Source organism: Macaca thibetana, chromosome 1 (assembly GCF_024542745.1).
Source record: "Macaca thibetana thibetana isolate TM-01 chromosome 1, ASM2454274v1, whole genome shotgun sequence".
Lineage (NCBI taxonomy): Eukaryota > Metazoa > Chordata > Mammalia > Primates > Cercopithecidae > Macaca > Macaca thibetana.
In genome coordinates, this window is record NC_065578.1 from 131,073,699 (window position 1) to 131,089,620 (window position 15,922).

A 15,922-nucleotide genomic window follows, 5' to 3' on the forward strand; every position below is an offset into this window, starting at 1 on the left:
ATTTTATTTAATGCTTTTCTGCATCTATTTAGATGATTATATGGTTTTTGTTTTTAATTCTGTTTATGTGATGTATTACATTTATTAACTTGCATATATTAAACCAGTCTGCTTCCAGAGGATGCAACCCACTTGATCATGATATATTATTCTGATGTGCTATTGGATTGGCTAGCTAGTATTCTGTTGAGAATTTTTGCATCTGTTTTCATCAGGGATATTGGTTTATAGTTATTTTGTTGTTGTTATGTCCTTTCCTGCTTTTGGTATCAGAGTGATAATGCCTTCATAGAATGATTTAGGGATGAATTCTTCTCTCTTAGTGTTTTGGGATAGTTTCAGCAGGTTTGGTATCAGTTCTTATTTGAATGTCTGGTAAAATTCAAAGGTGAATTAATCTGGTCCTTGGCTTTTATTTGTTGGGAATTTTGTAAATTACTAATTCAGTCTCACTTCTTGTTATTGGTCTGTTCAGGGTTTCTATTTTTTTCCTGATTTAATCTGATTTAATCTGGGAGAGTTGTATATTTTTGTAATCCAGGATGGTTGAATTTATCCATTTACTCTAGGTTTTCTAGTTTGCATGCATAACGGTGTTCATAGTAGTCTCAAATGATCTTATGTATTTCTGTGGTGTCAGTTGCAATGTCAATATTTCATTTCTAATTGAGATTATTTGAATCTTTTATCTTCATTCTTGGTTAATCTAGCTAATGGGCGATCTATTTTGTTTATATTTTCAAACAACCAGGTTTTTGCTTCATTGATATTTTTCTATTTTTTGTTTCAATCTCATTTACTTCTAATATGATCTTTTTAATTTATTTTCTTCTGTTAGCTTTGGGTTTATTATGTTCTTCTTTCTCTATTTCCTTCTTTCTCTATTTCTAGGTGTGGCATTAGGTTGCCAATTTGTGCTCTTTCACACTTTTTGATGTAGGCATTTAGTGCTATAAACTTTCCTCTTAGCATTGCTTTTGCTGAATTCCACAGGTTTTGATAACTTGTGTCACTATTATCATTCATTTCAAAGGATTTTAAAATTTCCATCTCGATTTCATGGTGAACACAAAAATCACTCCAGAACATACTATTTAATTTTTCTTTTTTTTTTTTTTTTTTGAGACGGAGTCTCGCTCTGTCGCCCAGGCTAGAGTGCAGTGGCTGGATCTCAGCTCACTGCAAGCTCTGCCTCCCAGGTTCACGCCATTCTCCTGCCTCAGCCTCCCAAGTAGCTGGGACTACAGGCGCCCGCCACCACGCCCGGCTCAGTTTTTGTGTTTTTAGTAGAGACGGGGTTTCACCATGTTAGCCAGGCTGGTCTCGATCTCCTGACCTCGTGATCCGCCCATCTCGGCCTCCCAACGTGCTGGGATTACAGGCTTGAGCCACCGCGCCTGGCCTAATTTTCATATATTTGTATTGTTTTGATGCTTTCTTCTGGTGTTGATTTCTAGCTTTATTCCAGAGTGCTCTGAGAAGATATTTGATACGATTTTAATTTTTATTAATTTATTGAGGCTTGTTTTGTGGCCTATTATTATATGGTCTAAATTAGAGAATGTTTCATGTGCTGATGAGAATAATGTATATTCTGCAGTTCTTGAGTAGAATGTTCTATAAATATCTGTTAAGTCCATTTGTTCTAGAGTGCAGTTTAAGTTCATTGTTTCTCTGTTGACTTTCTGTCTTGATGATCTATCTAGTGCTGTCAGTGGAGTATTAAATTCCCCCACTATTATTGTATCGCCATCTATCTTATTTTTTAAGTAAGTGACTGTTTTATGAATCTGAGAGCTCCTGTGTTAGTTGTATATACATTTAGAATTGTAATGTTTTCTTGTTGGATTGATCATTTTATTATTACATAATGATCTTCTTTTTTTTTTTTTTTTTTTTTTTTTTTAACTATTGTCACTTTAAAGTCTGTTTTGTTTGGTTAAAGAATAGCTACTCCTGCTCGTTTTTGGTTTCCATTTGTGTGGAATATCTTTTTCCACCCTTTTACCTTAAGATAATGAATCCTTACACATAATGTGGGTTTCATGAAGACAGCAGACATTTGGTTTACGATTTTTTTTTTTTTTTGAGATAGAGTCTTGCACTGTCACCCAGGCTAGAGTGCAATGGTGCAGTTTCGGTTCACTGCAACTTCCAACTCCCAGGTTCACGCAATTCTCCTGCCTCAACCTCCCAAGTAGCTGGGATTACAGGTGCACACCACCACACCTGGCTAATATTTTGTATTTTTAGTAGAGAAGGGGTTGCACCATATTTGCCAGACTGGTCTCAAATTTCTGACCTCATGATTTGCCTGCCTTGGTCTCCCAAAGTGCTGGGATTGTATGCATGAGCCACCATGTCCGGCCTGGTTTATGATCTTTTATCCATTCTGCCATTCTGTATGCTTTAAGTGAAACATTTAGGTTATTGACCTTCAACATTAATATTGAGATATGAAGTACTGTTCTACTCATCATGTTAATTGTTACCTAGATACTTTCTTTTTTTTTTTTTTTTTTTCATTGTGTTATTGTTTTATAGGCCCTGTGGGTTTTATGCTTTCAGGTGGTTCCGTTTGGGTGCATATCGAGCATGTGCTTCAAGATTTGTAACTCCTTTAAGAAGCTCTTGCAATGCTGATTTGGCAGCATAAAACTCCTTCAGCATTTGTCTGAAAATGACTTTATTTCTCCTTCATTTAGAAAACAGTTTTGCTGGCTACAAAATTCTTGGTTGACAGTTATTCTGTTTAAGAAGGCTAAAGATAGTATTGCAATCCTTTCTGGCCTGTAGGGTTTCTGCTGAGTATTCTTCTGAAAGATCTTCCTTTATAGGTTATCTGATGCTTTTGTCTCATTACTTTCAGAATTCTTTCCTTTGTATTGACTTTAGGTAGCCTGATGACTGTATGCCTTGTTTATAACCTTTTTGCAATGAATTTCCCAGGAGTTCTTTGAGCTTCTTGAATTTGGATATCTAAATATCTAGCAAGGCCAGGAAAGAGTTGTTCAATTATTTCCTCAAGTAAGTTTTCCAAAGTTTTGGCTTTCTCTTCTCCTTGAGGAACACCAATTATTCCTAGGTTTGATATTTTAGATAATCCCAGATTTCTTGGAGATTTTGTTCATTTCTTTTGATTCTTTTTTTCTTTATTTTTGTCTGCTTAGGTTAATTCAAAAGCCTTGCTTTCAAGTTCTGAAATTCTCTTTTCCACTTCTTTGAGTCTATTGCTAAAACTTTTCACTATTTTGTAATTCCCTAAGCATGTCTTTCATTTCCATTTGGTTTTGGAAATCAACCAAGTTCCATTTGGTTTTATTTATGATATTTATCTCTCTAATAAATTTTTATCAATATTCTGAATTGTTTTAATAATTTCTCTATGTTGGTTTTCACCTTTATCTGGTCTCTCTTTGTGTAGCTTAATAATCAATCTTTTGAATTTTTTGTATGGTATTTCTAGATAAATATTTTAATAAGAATATTTAGTTTAAAAAATTACATGCTTCCAAATTATTAGGAAATTTGAAACAGTGAAGGGACTATCATTGGAATTATGGCTTTCAAAAACATGATAATAACTGTAACCCACAGATCAAGAAAACGTTGCTGCTGCTGGTGGAGCCAACATTTTTTTCAGCTTTCTCTAAATACTTAACAAGTTGAGGGAGCAGAAACGGAGTGTAACTTCCACAATATAGTGTCAACACACAGATTCCTATTATTTTGCTTCTCTGTAGATGCAAGATAAAAGAAAAGTGACTTCAATTTTTCCTTCCATATTAAGTATCATGAGGAAAACCAGGCAGAGAATGAAGTTGAAAGATAAGACAAAGAATAGTTAAGAAAACAGGTAAGCTGAATCTTAATGACCATAGCCTATAACCCACAATTTGCCTACAGCTCATCATTTGATGTTCTGGTGTATATTTTGATATAGGAGATTAAGGTTCCTTTTCCTGTTTATACACTAAATCTAGTTAGAGTTGAATTTTAAAAATCTACAGTATAAGACTTAATCAATCTGGAAAATTTCTCAAATATATAGCTGGGAGACTAACCCTACTCCATCTATTCCTTACCATAGGATTGGGTAAAAAGGCCTGTGAAATCAATCACACATTGTTTTTAACTTTTAGCCTAAAGAACATCTTAAAAAAACTTTTAAATTCAAGGGTACATGTACAGGTTTGTTATACAGGTAAATGTGGGCCTTGGGGGTTTATTGTGCAGGATTATTTCATCAACCAGATACGAAGCCTAGTACCCATTAGTTATTTTTTCTGATCCTCTCCCTTATCCCACCCTCCACCCTCCAATAGACCCCTGTGTGTGCTGCTCCCCTCTATGTGTCCATGTGGTCTCATCATTTAGCTCTCACTTATAAGTGAGAACACATTTAGCTCTCACTTATAAGTGACAGGCATTTAGTTTTCTGTTCCTGTGTTAGTTTGCTAAGGATAATAGCTCCAGCTCCATCCATGTCCCTGCAAAAGACATGATTAAATCTCATATATAGGAGACATAAGATGAGAATGTTTCAGCTTTTTGAACTGCTAAGAATATATATTTAAGGCTTTTACCTCCTTTTTTTCTGTAATTTTGATAAAGCCAGGTCAACGAAAAAGAAATTAATCAAGTAAAACAGAGAAAGAAAAAGTATTTAGTTATTCATTCAACAAATATATATGTTACTTTTTTAGGCAATATCCTAAATGATGGAGCTAAACATTCAGCAAAACATTAAAAAGTAACCCCACAAAACCAGAAAATAGAGATATGCAAAGGAAAACATGTAATGATAATTACACAGAAATTTCTAATATATGTTAAGAAGAAAAAGTAAATTACAATGGGGATGTTTTTCAGAGGTTGACCTCTGAATGAAGACTGAGCATAATGAAGTAATTCAAGTCCCTTTCTCTGAATATAAAAATAAAAGATATTCTTTGCTTGCATACTTGAACTGTATTGGAATATTTGAGATTAAATATGTATCATACTAAGTTCACCAGAAACCTGGTTAAACTCCAATTTTAAAAAGGAATGGCTATCTTTAATTTCCTGGAAAATTATCCTCAGTTATATGAGAATGTGATCAGAGGCAGCTACTGGTTTGGGGTCCTGCCAGAGTTCACCATAAGTTGTGTCAAGAAGTATTTCTATAAATGTGACTAACGACAGTATTTTTTTCCAGGTCTATTTCTGTTCTGATACTTTAGAGGTTTGTGGACAGTTTTATTTATAGAGTTATGCAGTACCAAGGCTGTGGACTTGGGCAGCATCCTGTGGAGAAATGTTTATTTAGGAAGATGCACTGAGCAGACCAGATGTCCAAAAAGAACCCCAAAACTCAGCTGCAAATGGAAAAAACATGTTGTGAACATTCGAAAATTGCTGGAAGCAGCAGTAGCTGCTGTGGGATCTCCATGGGTAACCTGTGACAATGGTTAGTATAATTGGAAAGAAAAAGACTCTGAGACAGGAATCTTCTCATTTGGGAGTTTCTGCTGCTCTGAAGGCTCCTGCTGGGAACAATGCCAGGAAAGTCTCTGCTGGGAGCCACTGACAGAAACTGCAACAAATAGAGTCAGGCTGGGGAAGACCTGGATGCTAAGTGCCTTCAGTTCTCTCTGCCGTCCCCTTGCGAGTCACTCATAACAAGCTGAGGGAGAATAGAGAGGGCAGATTTTTCCTCTATTATCTCATAGAGGAGGAAGAATAGCAATTTCCAGGAAACTTGAAAATCTATACACTGTGTTACCTGAGTCCAGAAATAAAAAGCTCGACTTTTAACCTAATTTCAAATTCAGGGTAACACAACAGTGGCACACAAATGTAGACAGATACTTAATTGTTTTCTCTCCAATCCCAAGTCCCTCTAATCTATCTTGAGTCAGACTATCAGGGAGTTGCAGGAAAGAATGAGAATAACTTGGGGGGACTAGTCAAGCCCTCTAGGAGGTTACCCACAAGGCTTTACTCCCATTCACAAACTTTGAGGCGGACCCTTGATTGAAGATACTTTCACCTCCAGAAAGCTGGAAAAAAGCAGAGTATCACTTCTGTGACCTTCACTTAAGCACTCCAAAATTTGTCTTCAGTCTCTAAATATATATTCTTTGCTGCTGTTATTCAAGGTTTCAGCTCTGTCATCAAAACATTGCTCTTTTCCCCATCTTTCATGCTGTGTTCCTATGCTCCTCTCCTTGGTGCAGCAACTGAATTGTTAGGCTTCAGATGAAGACAGACTAAAAGGGAGAACTTTGTTGCTTTTTTGACAATGATAAAGCAAGACTTTGTTTGTCCCGATGAAGTCTAAGGAAAAAAAGACTCCTCCTTCACAAAAAAAGGCCTCATAAAGACAGGCCTGCATTATCTCCTATAATATGGTTTTTTCCATCTTCACTTGTACTTCCTTAATTTACAACAGCCTTCAGCCTCTAAGAGCCACCAGAGAACTTGGAAGAGATGATCAACTAATTACCAATGCCATTATTTTCCTTTTTATTTTTATTTTTATTTTTTTTAGGTGGAGTCTCATTTTGTTACCCAGGCTGGAGTTCAGTGGCACAATTTCGGGCTCACTACAACCTCCACTTCCTGAATTCAAGTGATTCTACTCCCTCAGCCTCCTGAGTAACTAGGATTACAGGCACCTGCCACCACACCTAGATAATTTTCGTATTTGTAGTAGAGATGGGGTTTCGCCATATTGGCCAGGCTGATCTCAAACTCCTTACCTCAGATCATCCACCTGCCTCGGCCTGCCAAAGTGCTGGGATTACACGTGTGAGCCACTGTGCCCCACCTTCTGATTTTTATTTTATTTTATTTTTCTATTAGACCTGTGAGATTTTGGATCTGTGGTGTTTTCTGCATCCCCTTTGCTAAGTGAGAGAAGTACAGAACTGTGCCAAAAATAATATTGCAATAATGATTCCCTGGAGTTTTGGAAAGTATAAGTACCAAGCAACATATTGGGGCCCTACCTAATAAGAGACTAAAGAAAAGTTTTCCAATGATGCTTTGGGGGATGCTTCTCAGAATTATCAGAAGAGCAGATAGGAATACATAGTTTGGGGCATTGAGAGGTTAATACTAGAAAGGAATAGAAGAGTGTTATTTCAATATAGAAATGGTTGTATAATAATATTAATTTTTGAGTCTCATCTCATTAGAAGATTTCACTGGATTACAATAGCTATGTTCTAGGGAACATAAGAAAATAACCCTGTTTGGATTATTTTATGTGGGAAATTGAATGAAGATAGTATGTGAATTTACTAACAGAAAAGTTGCCATGTCACCATGATAATTTTAGAAATGTTCTTATTCTCCCATGAGTTGTAGTTTGTTTATCTAGTTACTCAGTGATAGTTAGATAGTATATGATAGCTTGAAAAAATGGAAGATAGTATAGGGCTTGGGGGAGATAAAATAGAACCTCACCAAATGAGCTACAATAAGCTACTTCTTCAAGCAAATGCCATGAAATATGTTATATTGAGCCCATAGTGCTGATTACTTCTCTATGAGCCATCTCAGAAAGACTGATTTCTTAAGCAAGGCTTCTCTGGGTAACTGAAAAAGAAAAAAAATAGATACCCATAACTCTCCGTCAAGAACGAGCTTTCAATGGTTCACTCATTTTTCAGTCTCAAATGTAACATGACAGTATTATCTGGTGAAAAATGTATATTAGAAATGTCTAATAAGCGGTGAGGAGGTAAAAAAAATGAGTGGCGAATCAACTTGTCATTCTTTACAGACTTTCTGCTGCTTTTGAATCTCACCATCCTAATGTTCTGTGGAGAAAACATCCACTACACAAGCTTCAGAGATGGCAACCGAGGAGCTAAATAAATTGCACTCCTCAGGGAAGAGCCTGGTGCTATTTGTTTCGTTAGTCACCAGTTAATACATAAACTTTTGTGAAGAGCCAGACTGAGAGACAAAAAAATAAATAAATAAAAATAAATGCCACAGTAGGGAAATTCATGAGAGCTAGATCTGGTTCGTATTCCACAACTTCTAGGTTGTGTGAAAGATCAAAATGTGGGCAGTACAATTATAAATATGCAATGTGATCCAGTAGGTTGCAAACTGGCTCTTTATTCCCATTAATTTCCTTTCGAGGCTTAAAATTCCACCATACCTTTCATGAGCTTAAATAATGCCTTTTACAGATGCCCTTTATATAATAAAATATTTAATAATCAACTAATTAAACAAATAGCTTTGTTTATTAACACTTTGTTAATAGTGTTCTTAAAATGACTTACTAGGAAATAAGGTAACACTGCAGGTGACTTAAGATAATCACTTTCCTTATTCTGGAAGTCAATTTTATGCCAATATGGCTTAAAGTTCACTACTTCTCTATCAGTTCTACCACACGTGTGCTCTCCTCTGACCCTTAGGTTGCTTACACTAAAGAGTTTAATGTTATATAGCTACTACCCTATGATTATGAAACCTATTATGCTTAGTTTAGTTTAACTTTATTCTTTAAAACAATATTGTATTTGGAATTTGTTCTTTTAAATTGCTGTTTTTGATTTTAGCATATAGTTTCAGAATACGAAGGTCTTTTCACATCCCATTTATAATATGCAATCTACTGGCTGCCTCTCTTATTGTTTCCTTTTATCTCTTCCAGACTTGAATAGTAAACAGTATTTGTATTGTATTAAAACACAATTAACAGTGGTTGCGTGGATTCCAGTGCTCAATGGCAAAGAGAACTATGGTTGAATACTGATGCCTGGCAAAGGGTGAATGTGAATCATGGTAACATGGTCAGATGTTTCATACCTTTGTCTTAGATACTCAATAAAATGAAATCACTTATCAGTCTCCACTCCATTTTGGACACCCTCATGCTTGATTTCCTTTCCATCACATCATGGGAATCCTTGAAAATATGTTCTTCTTTAATATCTACAAGTTCTAAAATGTAAATAAATGTAAATGTAATAGGTAACCCTTTTAAAAAATATATTCTTGGGCCGGGCGTGATGGCTCAGGCCTGTAATTCCAGCACTTCCGGAGGCCGAGTCGGGCGGATCACGAGGTCAGGAGATTGAGACCATCCTGGCTAACGCGGTGAAACTCCGTCTCTACTAAAAATACAAAAAACTTAGCGGGGTGTGAAGGCACGCGCCTGTAGTCCCTAGTACTCCAGAGGCTAAGGCAGGAGAATCGCTTGAACCAGGGAGGCGGAGTTTGTAGTGAGCCAAGATCGCGCCACTGCACTCCAGCCTGGGCGACAGAGAGAGACTCCATCTCAAAACAAAAACAACAACAACAACAACAGCAACAACAACAACAATAATATTCTTGGAAATAATATAAATCTCGTGGGTGAATTAGAGCAGATTAATTCATAATGCCATAAGAATTACCTGGATTGCCAGATTACCGAGGCAACTTCGTAATAATCAGGTTGGTAGAAGCAGGACCTGTGGGTAGATGGGACATGGTCTTATGATGTGAAAGTGAGAAATTACCTGAGGTACCTGGAAAAGTTTCTTCTATTACCAGGGAAAAAAGTGCCATGGCATTACTTTCTGTCAAATCTCTCATGTCTCCAACCACCTATCTCTTATAACCTTCCTTGGTGGCAGTGATATTCTAAAGCAATTATGCCGTTTACAACTATTCTTAATGCTTGTGTTACATGTTTTGTTGGTCAAGATTTACTTTTCTCTGCATTTTAACAACAATGTACTATGATAAAAAAAAATGAATAGGAAAAAATACAGAGAATGGTATTTCTCTGCTTTTTTTCCCCCTATCTTGAAAAACAGGGATTAAGAATCTAACATTCCGTTAATAAACACAGAGAGTGAATTTGTATAAATTTTTTTCAGGTTGGATACTTTCAGACTGGTTCTATCCTCCCACACTTACCCTTCAGTAATAGATCTAACAGAAAGCTGGAGTAACTCAAACAAAGCCAAGCAATTAATCCTAGAGGAAGGCATTCTTACTACCCCTTGATTTGTCAAGTTTTTTTTTTTTTTTTTCTTTTTTTCTTTTTTTGAGACGGAGTCTCGCTCTGTCGCCCATTCTGGAGTGCAGTGGCACAATCTTGGCTCACTGCAAGTTCCACCTCCCGGGTTCGGGCTATTCTCCTGTCTCAGCCTCCCGAGTAGCCGGGACTACAGGCCCTGGCCACCACGCCCGGCTAATTTTTTTGTATTTTTAGTAAAGACGGGGTTTCACCGTGTTAACCAGCATGGTCTCGATCTCCTGACTTTGTGATCCGCCTGCCTCGGCCTCCCTGTCAAGCATTTTCAGGTAGGAAAAGAAGTCTTAGTATAGATATTGGAAAATAAAGAAGAGAAATTGACTGACTAATAGCAATTTAATAAATAAATAAAGCTGCCTTTAAGAGTCTATCAATTATTTACTCTTTCATCAACTATATATTGAGTTTGACAATGGAAGTTACAACAATGAAAAATCAAATTGTTCTGTTTACTTCCCCCAAATCTCACTCAGGTAAGAGAGTAGTTTTTGTTTTTTTTTTTTCTCTTGTTTTCTTTTTTGTTGCATACCCTATTATTATTCCTACTGAACCAGTAGTAACACAACATATGAAGTACATTCTCTTGGGCATAAAGTCAGTATATAGGTGGGAATCCCATAGGGCTAAAAAGAAAAACAATCTAGGATTTCTGGATGTGCTCTGAAGTGGCACCTTCTAAGCTGCAGTATTTATTCAACAGTGTTTTTCCAACAAAAAACAGGATGTGCTCACCTGAGAAGCATCCTGAAGGGAAACACCGTTGCACTGGGCGGGGATCAGGAGACCTACATATTCTTCTAACACAATCTGTGACTTTGTGCTGGTTTCTTTTATTAAGTAAAAACTTGAAAATTCTATTTATACACATTTTAAGTAATGCTTTTTTTCTTTTTCTGTGGCCTCCTTTTCTACTTATTTTACAATTAAAATATTCAAAAATGTGTTATGTAAAAGGCATTGGGTAGTTAATGAATATCATCAGTAAGATATAAAATCCTATCAAGATGGATTAATATAAATTGTACTTAATTTTCTACCTTAAAAAACTAAAAGTTAGAAAAATATGTGATATAACAGTTTGTAGACATTAGACAAGAGACAGAATAAGACTGTTATTCTTGAGAAAAGAGAAATAAGTGATTTCCACATGTTATGACTTAGAAAATATTTGCAGAGTACAAAGCAAAGAGGTGTGGACCCCAGTAACAGACCCTAGACAATCCTAATTTTAGTTCTAAAGAAAAATTGAAGATGGAAATGGGAGTTAAGAGGGTGAAACAGAAAAAAACAGCCCTTGATTACCTTCAGCTGGAATTATTCCAACATTTATGTCTCAGTATTATCCAGTTGAATATAAGTAATTCCATAGGACTCTGGTACTGGACACTGTGTGACCTTGATGGAGTGAGACAAAATATGTTGAAATATTTTAAATATAAAAAATGTGTACACTTCTTATATTTAAAAATATAAAAACACCAAGATAATATTGGATAATACTGAGGCATAACTGATAGAATAATAAAAGCTCTATATGTGTATATATGTGTGTGTATATTTATGTGTGTATATATATAGAAAGAGAGAGAAAAAGAGAGAGAGAGAGATAGGCAACAGAGGACACCAAAATATATCAAGTAGTCTTACTGAATTAAGGATTAGATTAGATAAAGATTATAGAGAAGACTAGATTAGATAGAGTATTAAGGAGACTAGATTAAATAAAGATTAGAGTATAGAGAAGACAAAGGGACCATTTCAAGACAGATAACTAGAGAGAAGGGATTAGCACACACAGAGGGAGGTCTAATAGCTGCAAAGGGATCTCCTCAAATCTTTGGAAGAGTGCTAATTCGTACATTTTTTAGAATAAACTTCTTGTAGAATATGAACAACTACTGGAAGCAATAGACTAAACAAGTCCTAGAGCTCACAAAAAGAAGAGTTTATATTCCCAACGGCCATCAAGTATAATTTATAGAAATAAAAAATATTATCTGAATTTTAAAAATACACTAAGTAGGATTAGCTGCAGACACTGCCAAAGATCGATTAACTTAAACACACAGCAATGGAAACAACCCGTAATAATAGCAAAACTTCAAAAACCCCAAATAACAGCAATAACAACAACAAAACAAAAGCAGAGGCTTGATGACCTATGGTAAAGTGCCAAACAATCAAATATTCATGTAATTGAGATCCCATATAAACCCCCAAACCCAAAAATCTCAACATGTTTCAAGCAGAAAGAAACCAAAATTATGCTAGAACATACAATAATTCAATTATTGGCTGGGTGCGGTGGCTCACGCCTGTAATCCCAGCACTTTGGGAGGCCAAGGCAGGCAGATTACGAGGTCAGAAGATCGAGACCATCCTGGCTAACACAGTGAAACCCGTCTCTACTAAAGAATACAAAAAATTAGCCGAGTGTAGTGGCTAGCGTCTATAGTCCCAGCTTCTCTGGAGGCTGGGGCAGGAGAATGGCGTGAACTCAGGAGGTGGAGGTTGCAGTGAGCCGAGATTGCACCACTGCACTCCAGCCTGGGTGATGGAGCGAGACTCCTTCTCAAAAAAAAAAAAAAAAAAAAAAAAAAAAAAATTTTAAAAATAGTGAGAGACAAAAACGAGAGAAAGATGGTGAAATAGAAAGTCCACTGCTTATGTTCCTCAGCAGCAACAATAATTTCACAGCCATCAATGGGGGAATACATTTGTAAGAGCCTCAGGTTTTAGATAGGAGATTGTGAAATCCTAGTGAAGATCATGATGTAGGAAAGCCATTTTGAGGGGGAGACCTGCAAACAGTGGTCCCAGCTCTAGACCTAGCAATGGCCTTGTTTTATTGTGGCCTTGGATACAGCCTTATTTTGCCATCTGTCAAAGAGCCCAGGAAGAGTCACATATACAAGCGCTGCAGATAATAAGCTTGTTGACCTCGGTGCCAAGTGTGGAACTTGAAATGACTCTGAAACTCAGCTCCAGGCATTAATAACTGTGGTCTGAGTGTAGGCTTGCCCAATCAAGAACATAGAGAAAGACAAGCCTGTTTATATCCTCAGAGGCAGGCCTGCTGCTCTCAGTCTCACAGAAGATCCTGACACAGCCCTGTAACTTGGATTCATTCCCTCTCAGCTATGGTCTGAGGGCAGTTTTGCCTGACCAGGGACCAACAGGAGGATACACCAAACCTTGACTTCAGAGGCAGGCCTGCAGATCTTTGTCATTACTGCAACCATGTGACTTATATTCATCTCCTCTCAACTGCAGGCCAGGACAAGTACTGCCTGCAAAGGGACCTACCCAGTCACTTAATGGGAGCTCTCCCAAAGACCTGGAGGAAACCATACCCATTGACAAACTTAGTAACAGGCCTACCATCTGTGGACTCTAAAAAGGATCCTCATTCCAGCACCAACCCTACTGCCCAATGTACTGGAGGTAATTCAGTCCACCTGGGTACCAGACAGAATTCATACCCACTGGAGGCCCTGGTAACAGGTCTATTAAGCAGAAATCCCATTGCAGATGAAGAGGCAGCCACATGATCTAGCTCAAAACCTACTTTACTAGGATCCTGGAGGCAATCTCACGAGCATAGACGCTCAACAGGAGAAAGCTTTTATCTGCCAAAAGCAGTCTTTAAATGCCAGAAAAGATGTTTATTCAGACATCAATGCACAGACATCAATGCAATCTACACAGATAATGAAGAATTAGGCAAACATGACACCACCAAAAGAAACTAGTAAAGCTTCACTAGTAAGTCACAAAGAAATGGAGACCTAGGAATTGCCTGAAAAAGAATTCAAAATAATCATCTTAAAGATCTTGAAGAAATGCAAGAAAACACACATATAGAAAATGAATTAAAATTAGAAAAACAATAATAAACTGTGGGTGTCTCAGAAGGAAAAAAAAGCAAATAAAGAGACATAAAGCTTAAAGAAATACTGGCTGAAAACTTTCAAAATCATGGGAGAGATACAGACTCAATCCAGTTTCATGAAAATCAACATGTCCAAACAGTATCAACCCCAACAGTAACACTCTGAAGCACATTATAATCAGCTTATCATAAGTCAAACACAAAAAGAGACGGTTGAAAGCAGAAGTGAAAAGAAACTTGTGACATAAAAGGGAACCCCTTTAAGGATATCAGGAGACTTGGCACAAACAAACAAACAAACAAACAAAAACCTAAAAAAAAAAAAAATTGCAAGCCTGGATGTGTGGGATGATATAGCCAAAGAGCAGAAAAAAAAAAAAAAAAACTACCAAAGAATACTATATGTACTATACATAGAAAATCTCTCTCAGAAATGAAGCAGAAATAAAGACATACCCAGACAAACAGAAACTAAGGAAGTTCATAACCATATGACCTGTGTTATAAGAAATGCTAAAGGTAACACAGGAATGGAAAACCAAACATTGCATGTTCTCACTCTTAAGTAGGAGTTGAACAATGAGAACACATGGACAGAGGGAGGGGAACAACACACATCACAGCCAGTCAGGGTTTGAGGTGCAAGGGGAGGAGGGAGAGCATTAGGACAAATAGCTAATGCATGCAGGGCTTAAAACCTAGATGACAGGTTCGTAGGAACAGCAAACCACCATGGCACACATATACTTGTGTAACAAACTCATGCGTTCTGCACTTGTATCCCAGAACTTATAGTAAAATAAAATAAAATAAATACTAAAAGGAGTTCTTCAAGTTGTAACAAAAATATGTTAAAGCCAAGTGCTGTGGCTCCTGCCTTTAATCCCATCATTTTGGGAGGTCAAGGTGGGAGGATCATTTAAACTCAGGAGTGTAAGACCAGCCTGGGTAATATAGCAACATCACATCTGTAAAATAAAGAAATAAATAACATAAAACATTTTTAACAAGTTAATAGTTTAAAAAGCCACTAGTAAAAGTAAATAGTCAAATCTGGAATAATCTAATACTGTAAATATGCTGTGTAAATCATTTTAAATTCTATTATTAAAGTTAAAACACAATAAACGTAATCCAGCATATAAACAGAACCAAAGACAAAAACCACGTGATTATCTCAATAGATACAGAAAAGGCCTTGACAAAATTCAACAGCCCTTCATGCTAAAAACGCTCAATAAATTCGGTATTGATGGAAGGTATCTCAAAATAATAAGAGCTATTTATGACAAACCCACAGCCAATATCATATTGAATGGGCAAAAACTGGAAGCATTCTCTTTGAAAACTGGCACAAGACAGGGATTCCTTCTCTCACCTCTCCTATTCAACATAGTGTTGGAAGTTCTGGCTAGGGCAATCAGGCAAGAGAAAGAAATAAAAGGTATTCAGTTAGGAAAAGAAGAAGTCAAATTGTCCCTGTTTGCAGATGACATGATTGTATATTTACAAGACCCCATTGTCTCAGCCCAAAATCTCCTTAAGCTGATAGCAACTTCAGCAAAATCTCAGGCTACAAAATCAATGTGCAAAAATCACAAGCATTCTTATACACCAATAACAGACAAACAAAGAGCCAAATCATGAATGAACTCCCATTCACAATAGCTTCAAAGAGAATAAAATACCTAGGAATCCAACTTACAAGGGATGTAAAGGACCTCTTCAAGGAGAACTACAAACCACTGCTCAGTGAAATAAAAGAGGACACAAACAAATGGAAGAACATACCATGCTCATGGGTAGGAAGAATCAATATCATGAAAATGCCATACTGCCCAAGGTAATTTATAGATTCAATGCCATCCCCATCAAGCTACCAATGAGTTTCTTCACAGAATTGGAAAAAGCTGCTTTAAAATTAATATGAAACCAGAAAAGAGCCCACATTGCCAAGGCAATCTTAAGCCAAAAGAACAAAGCTGGAGGCA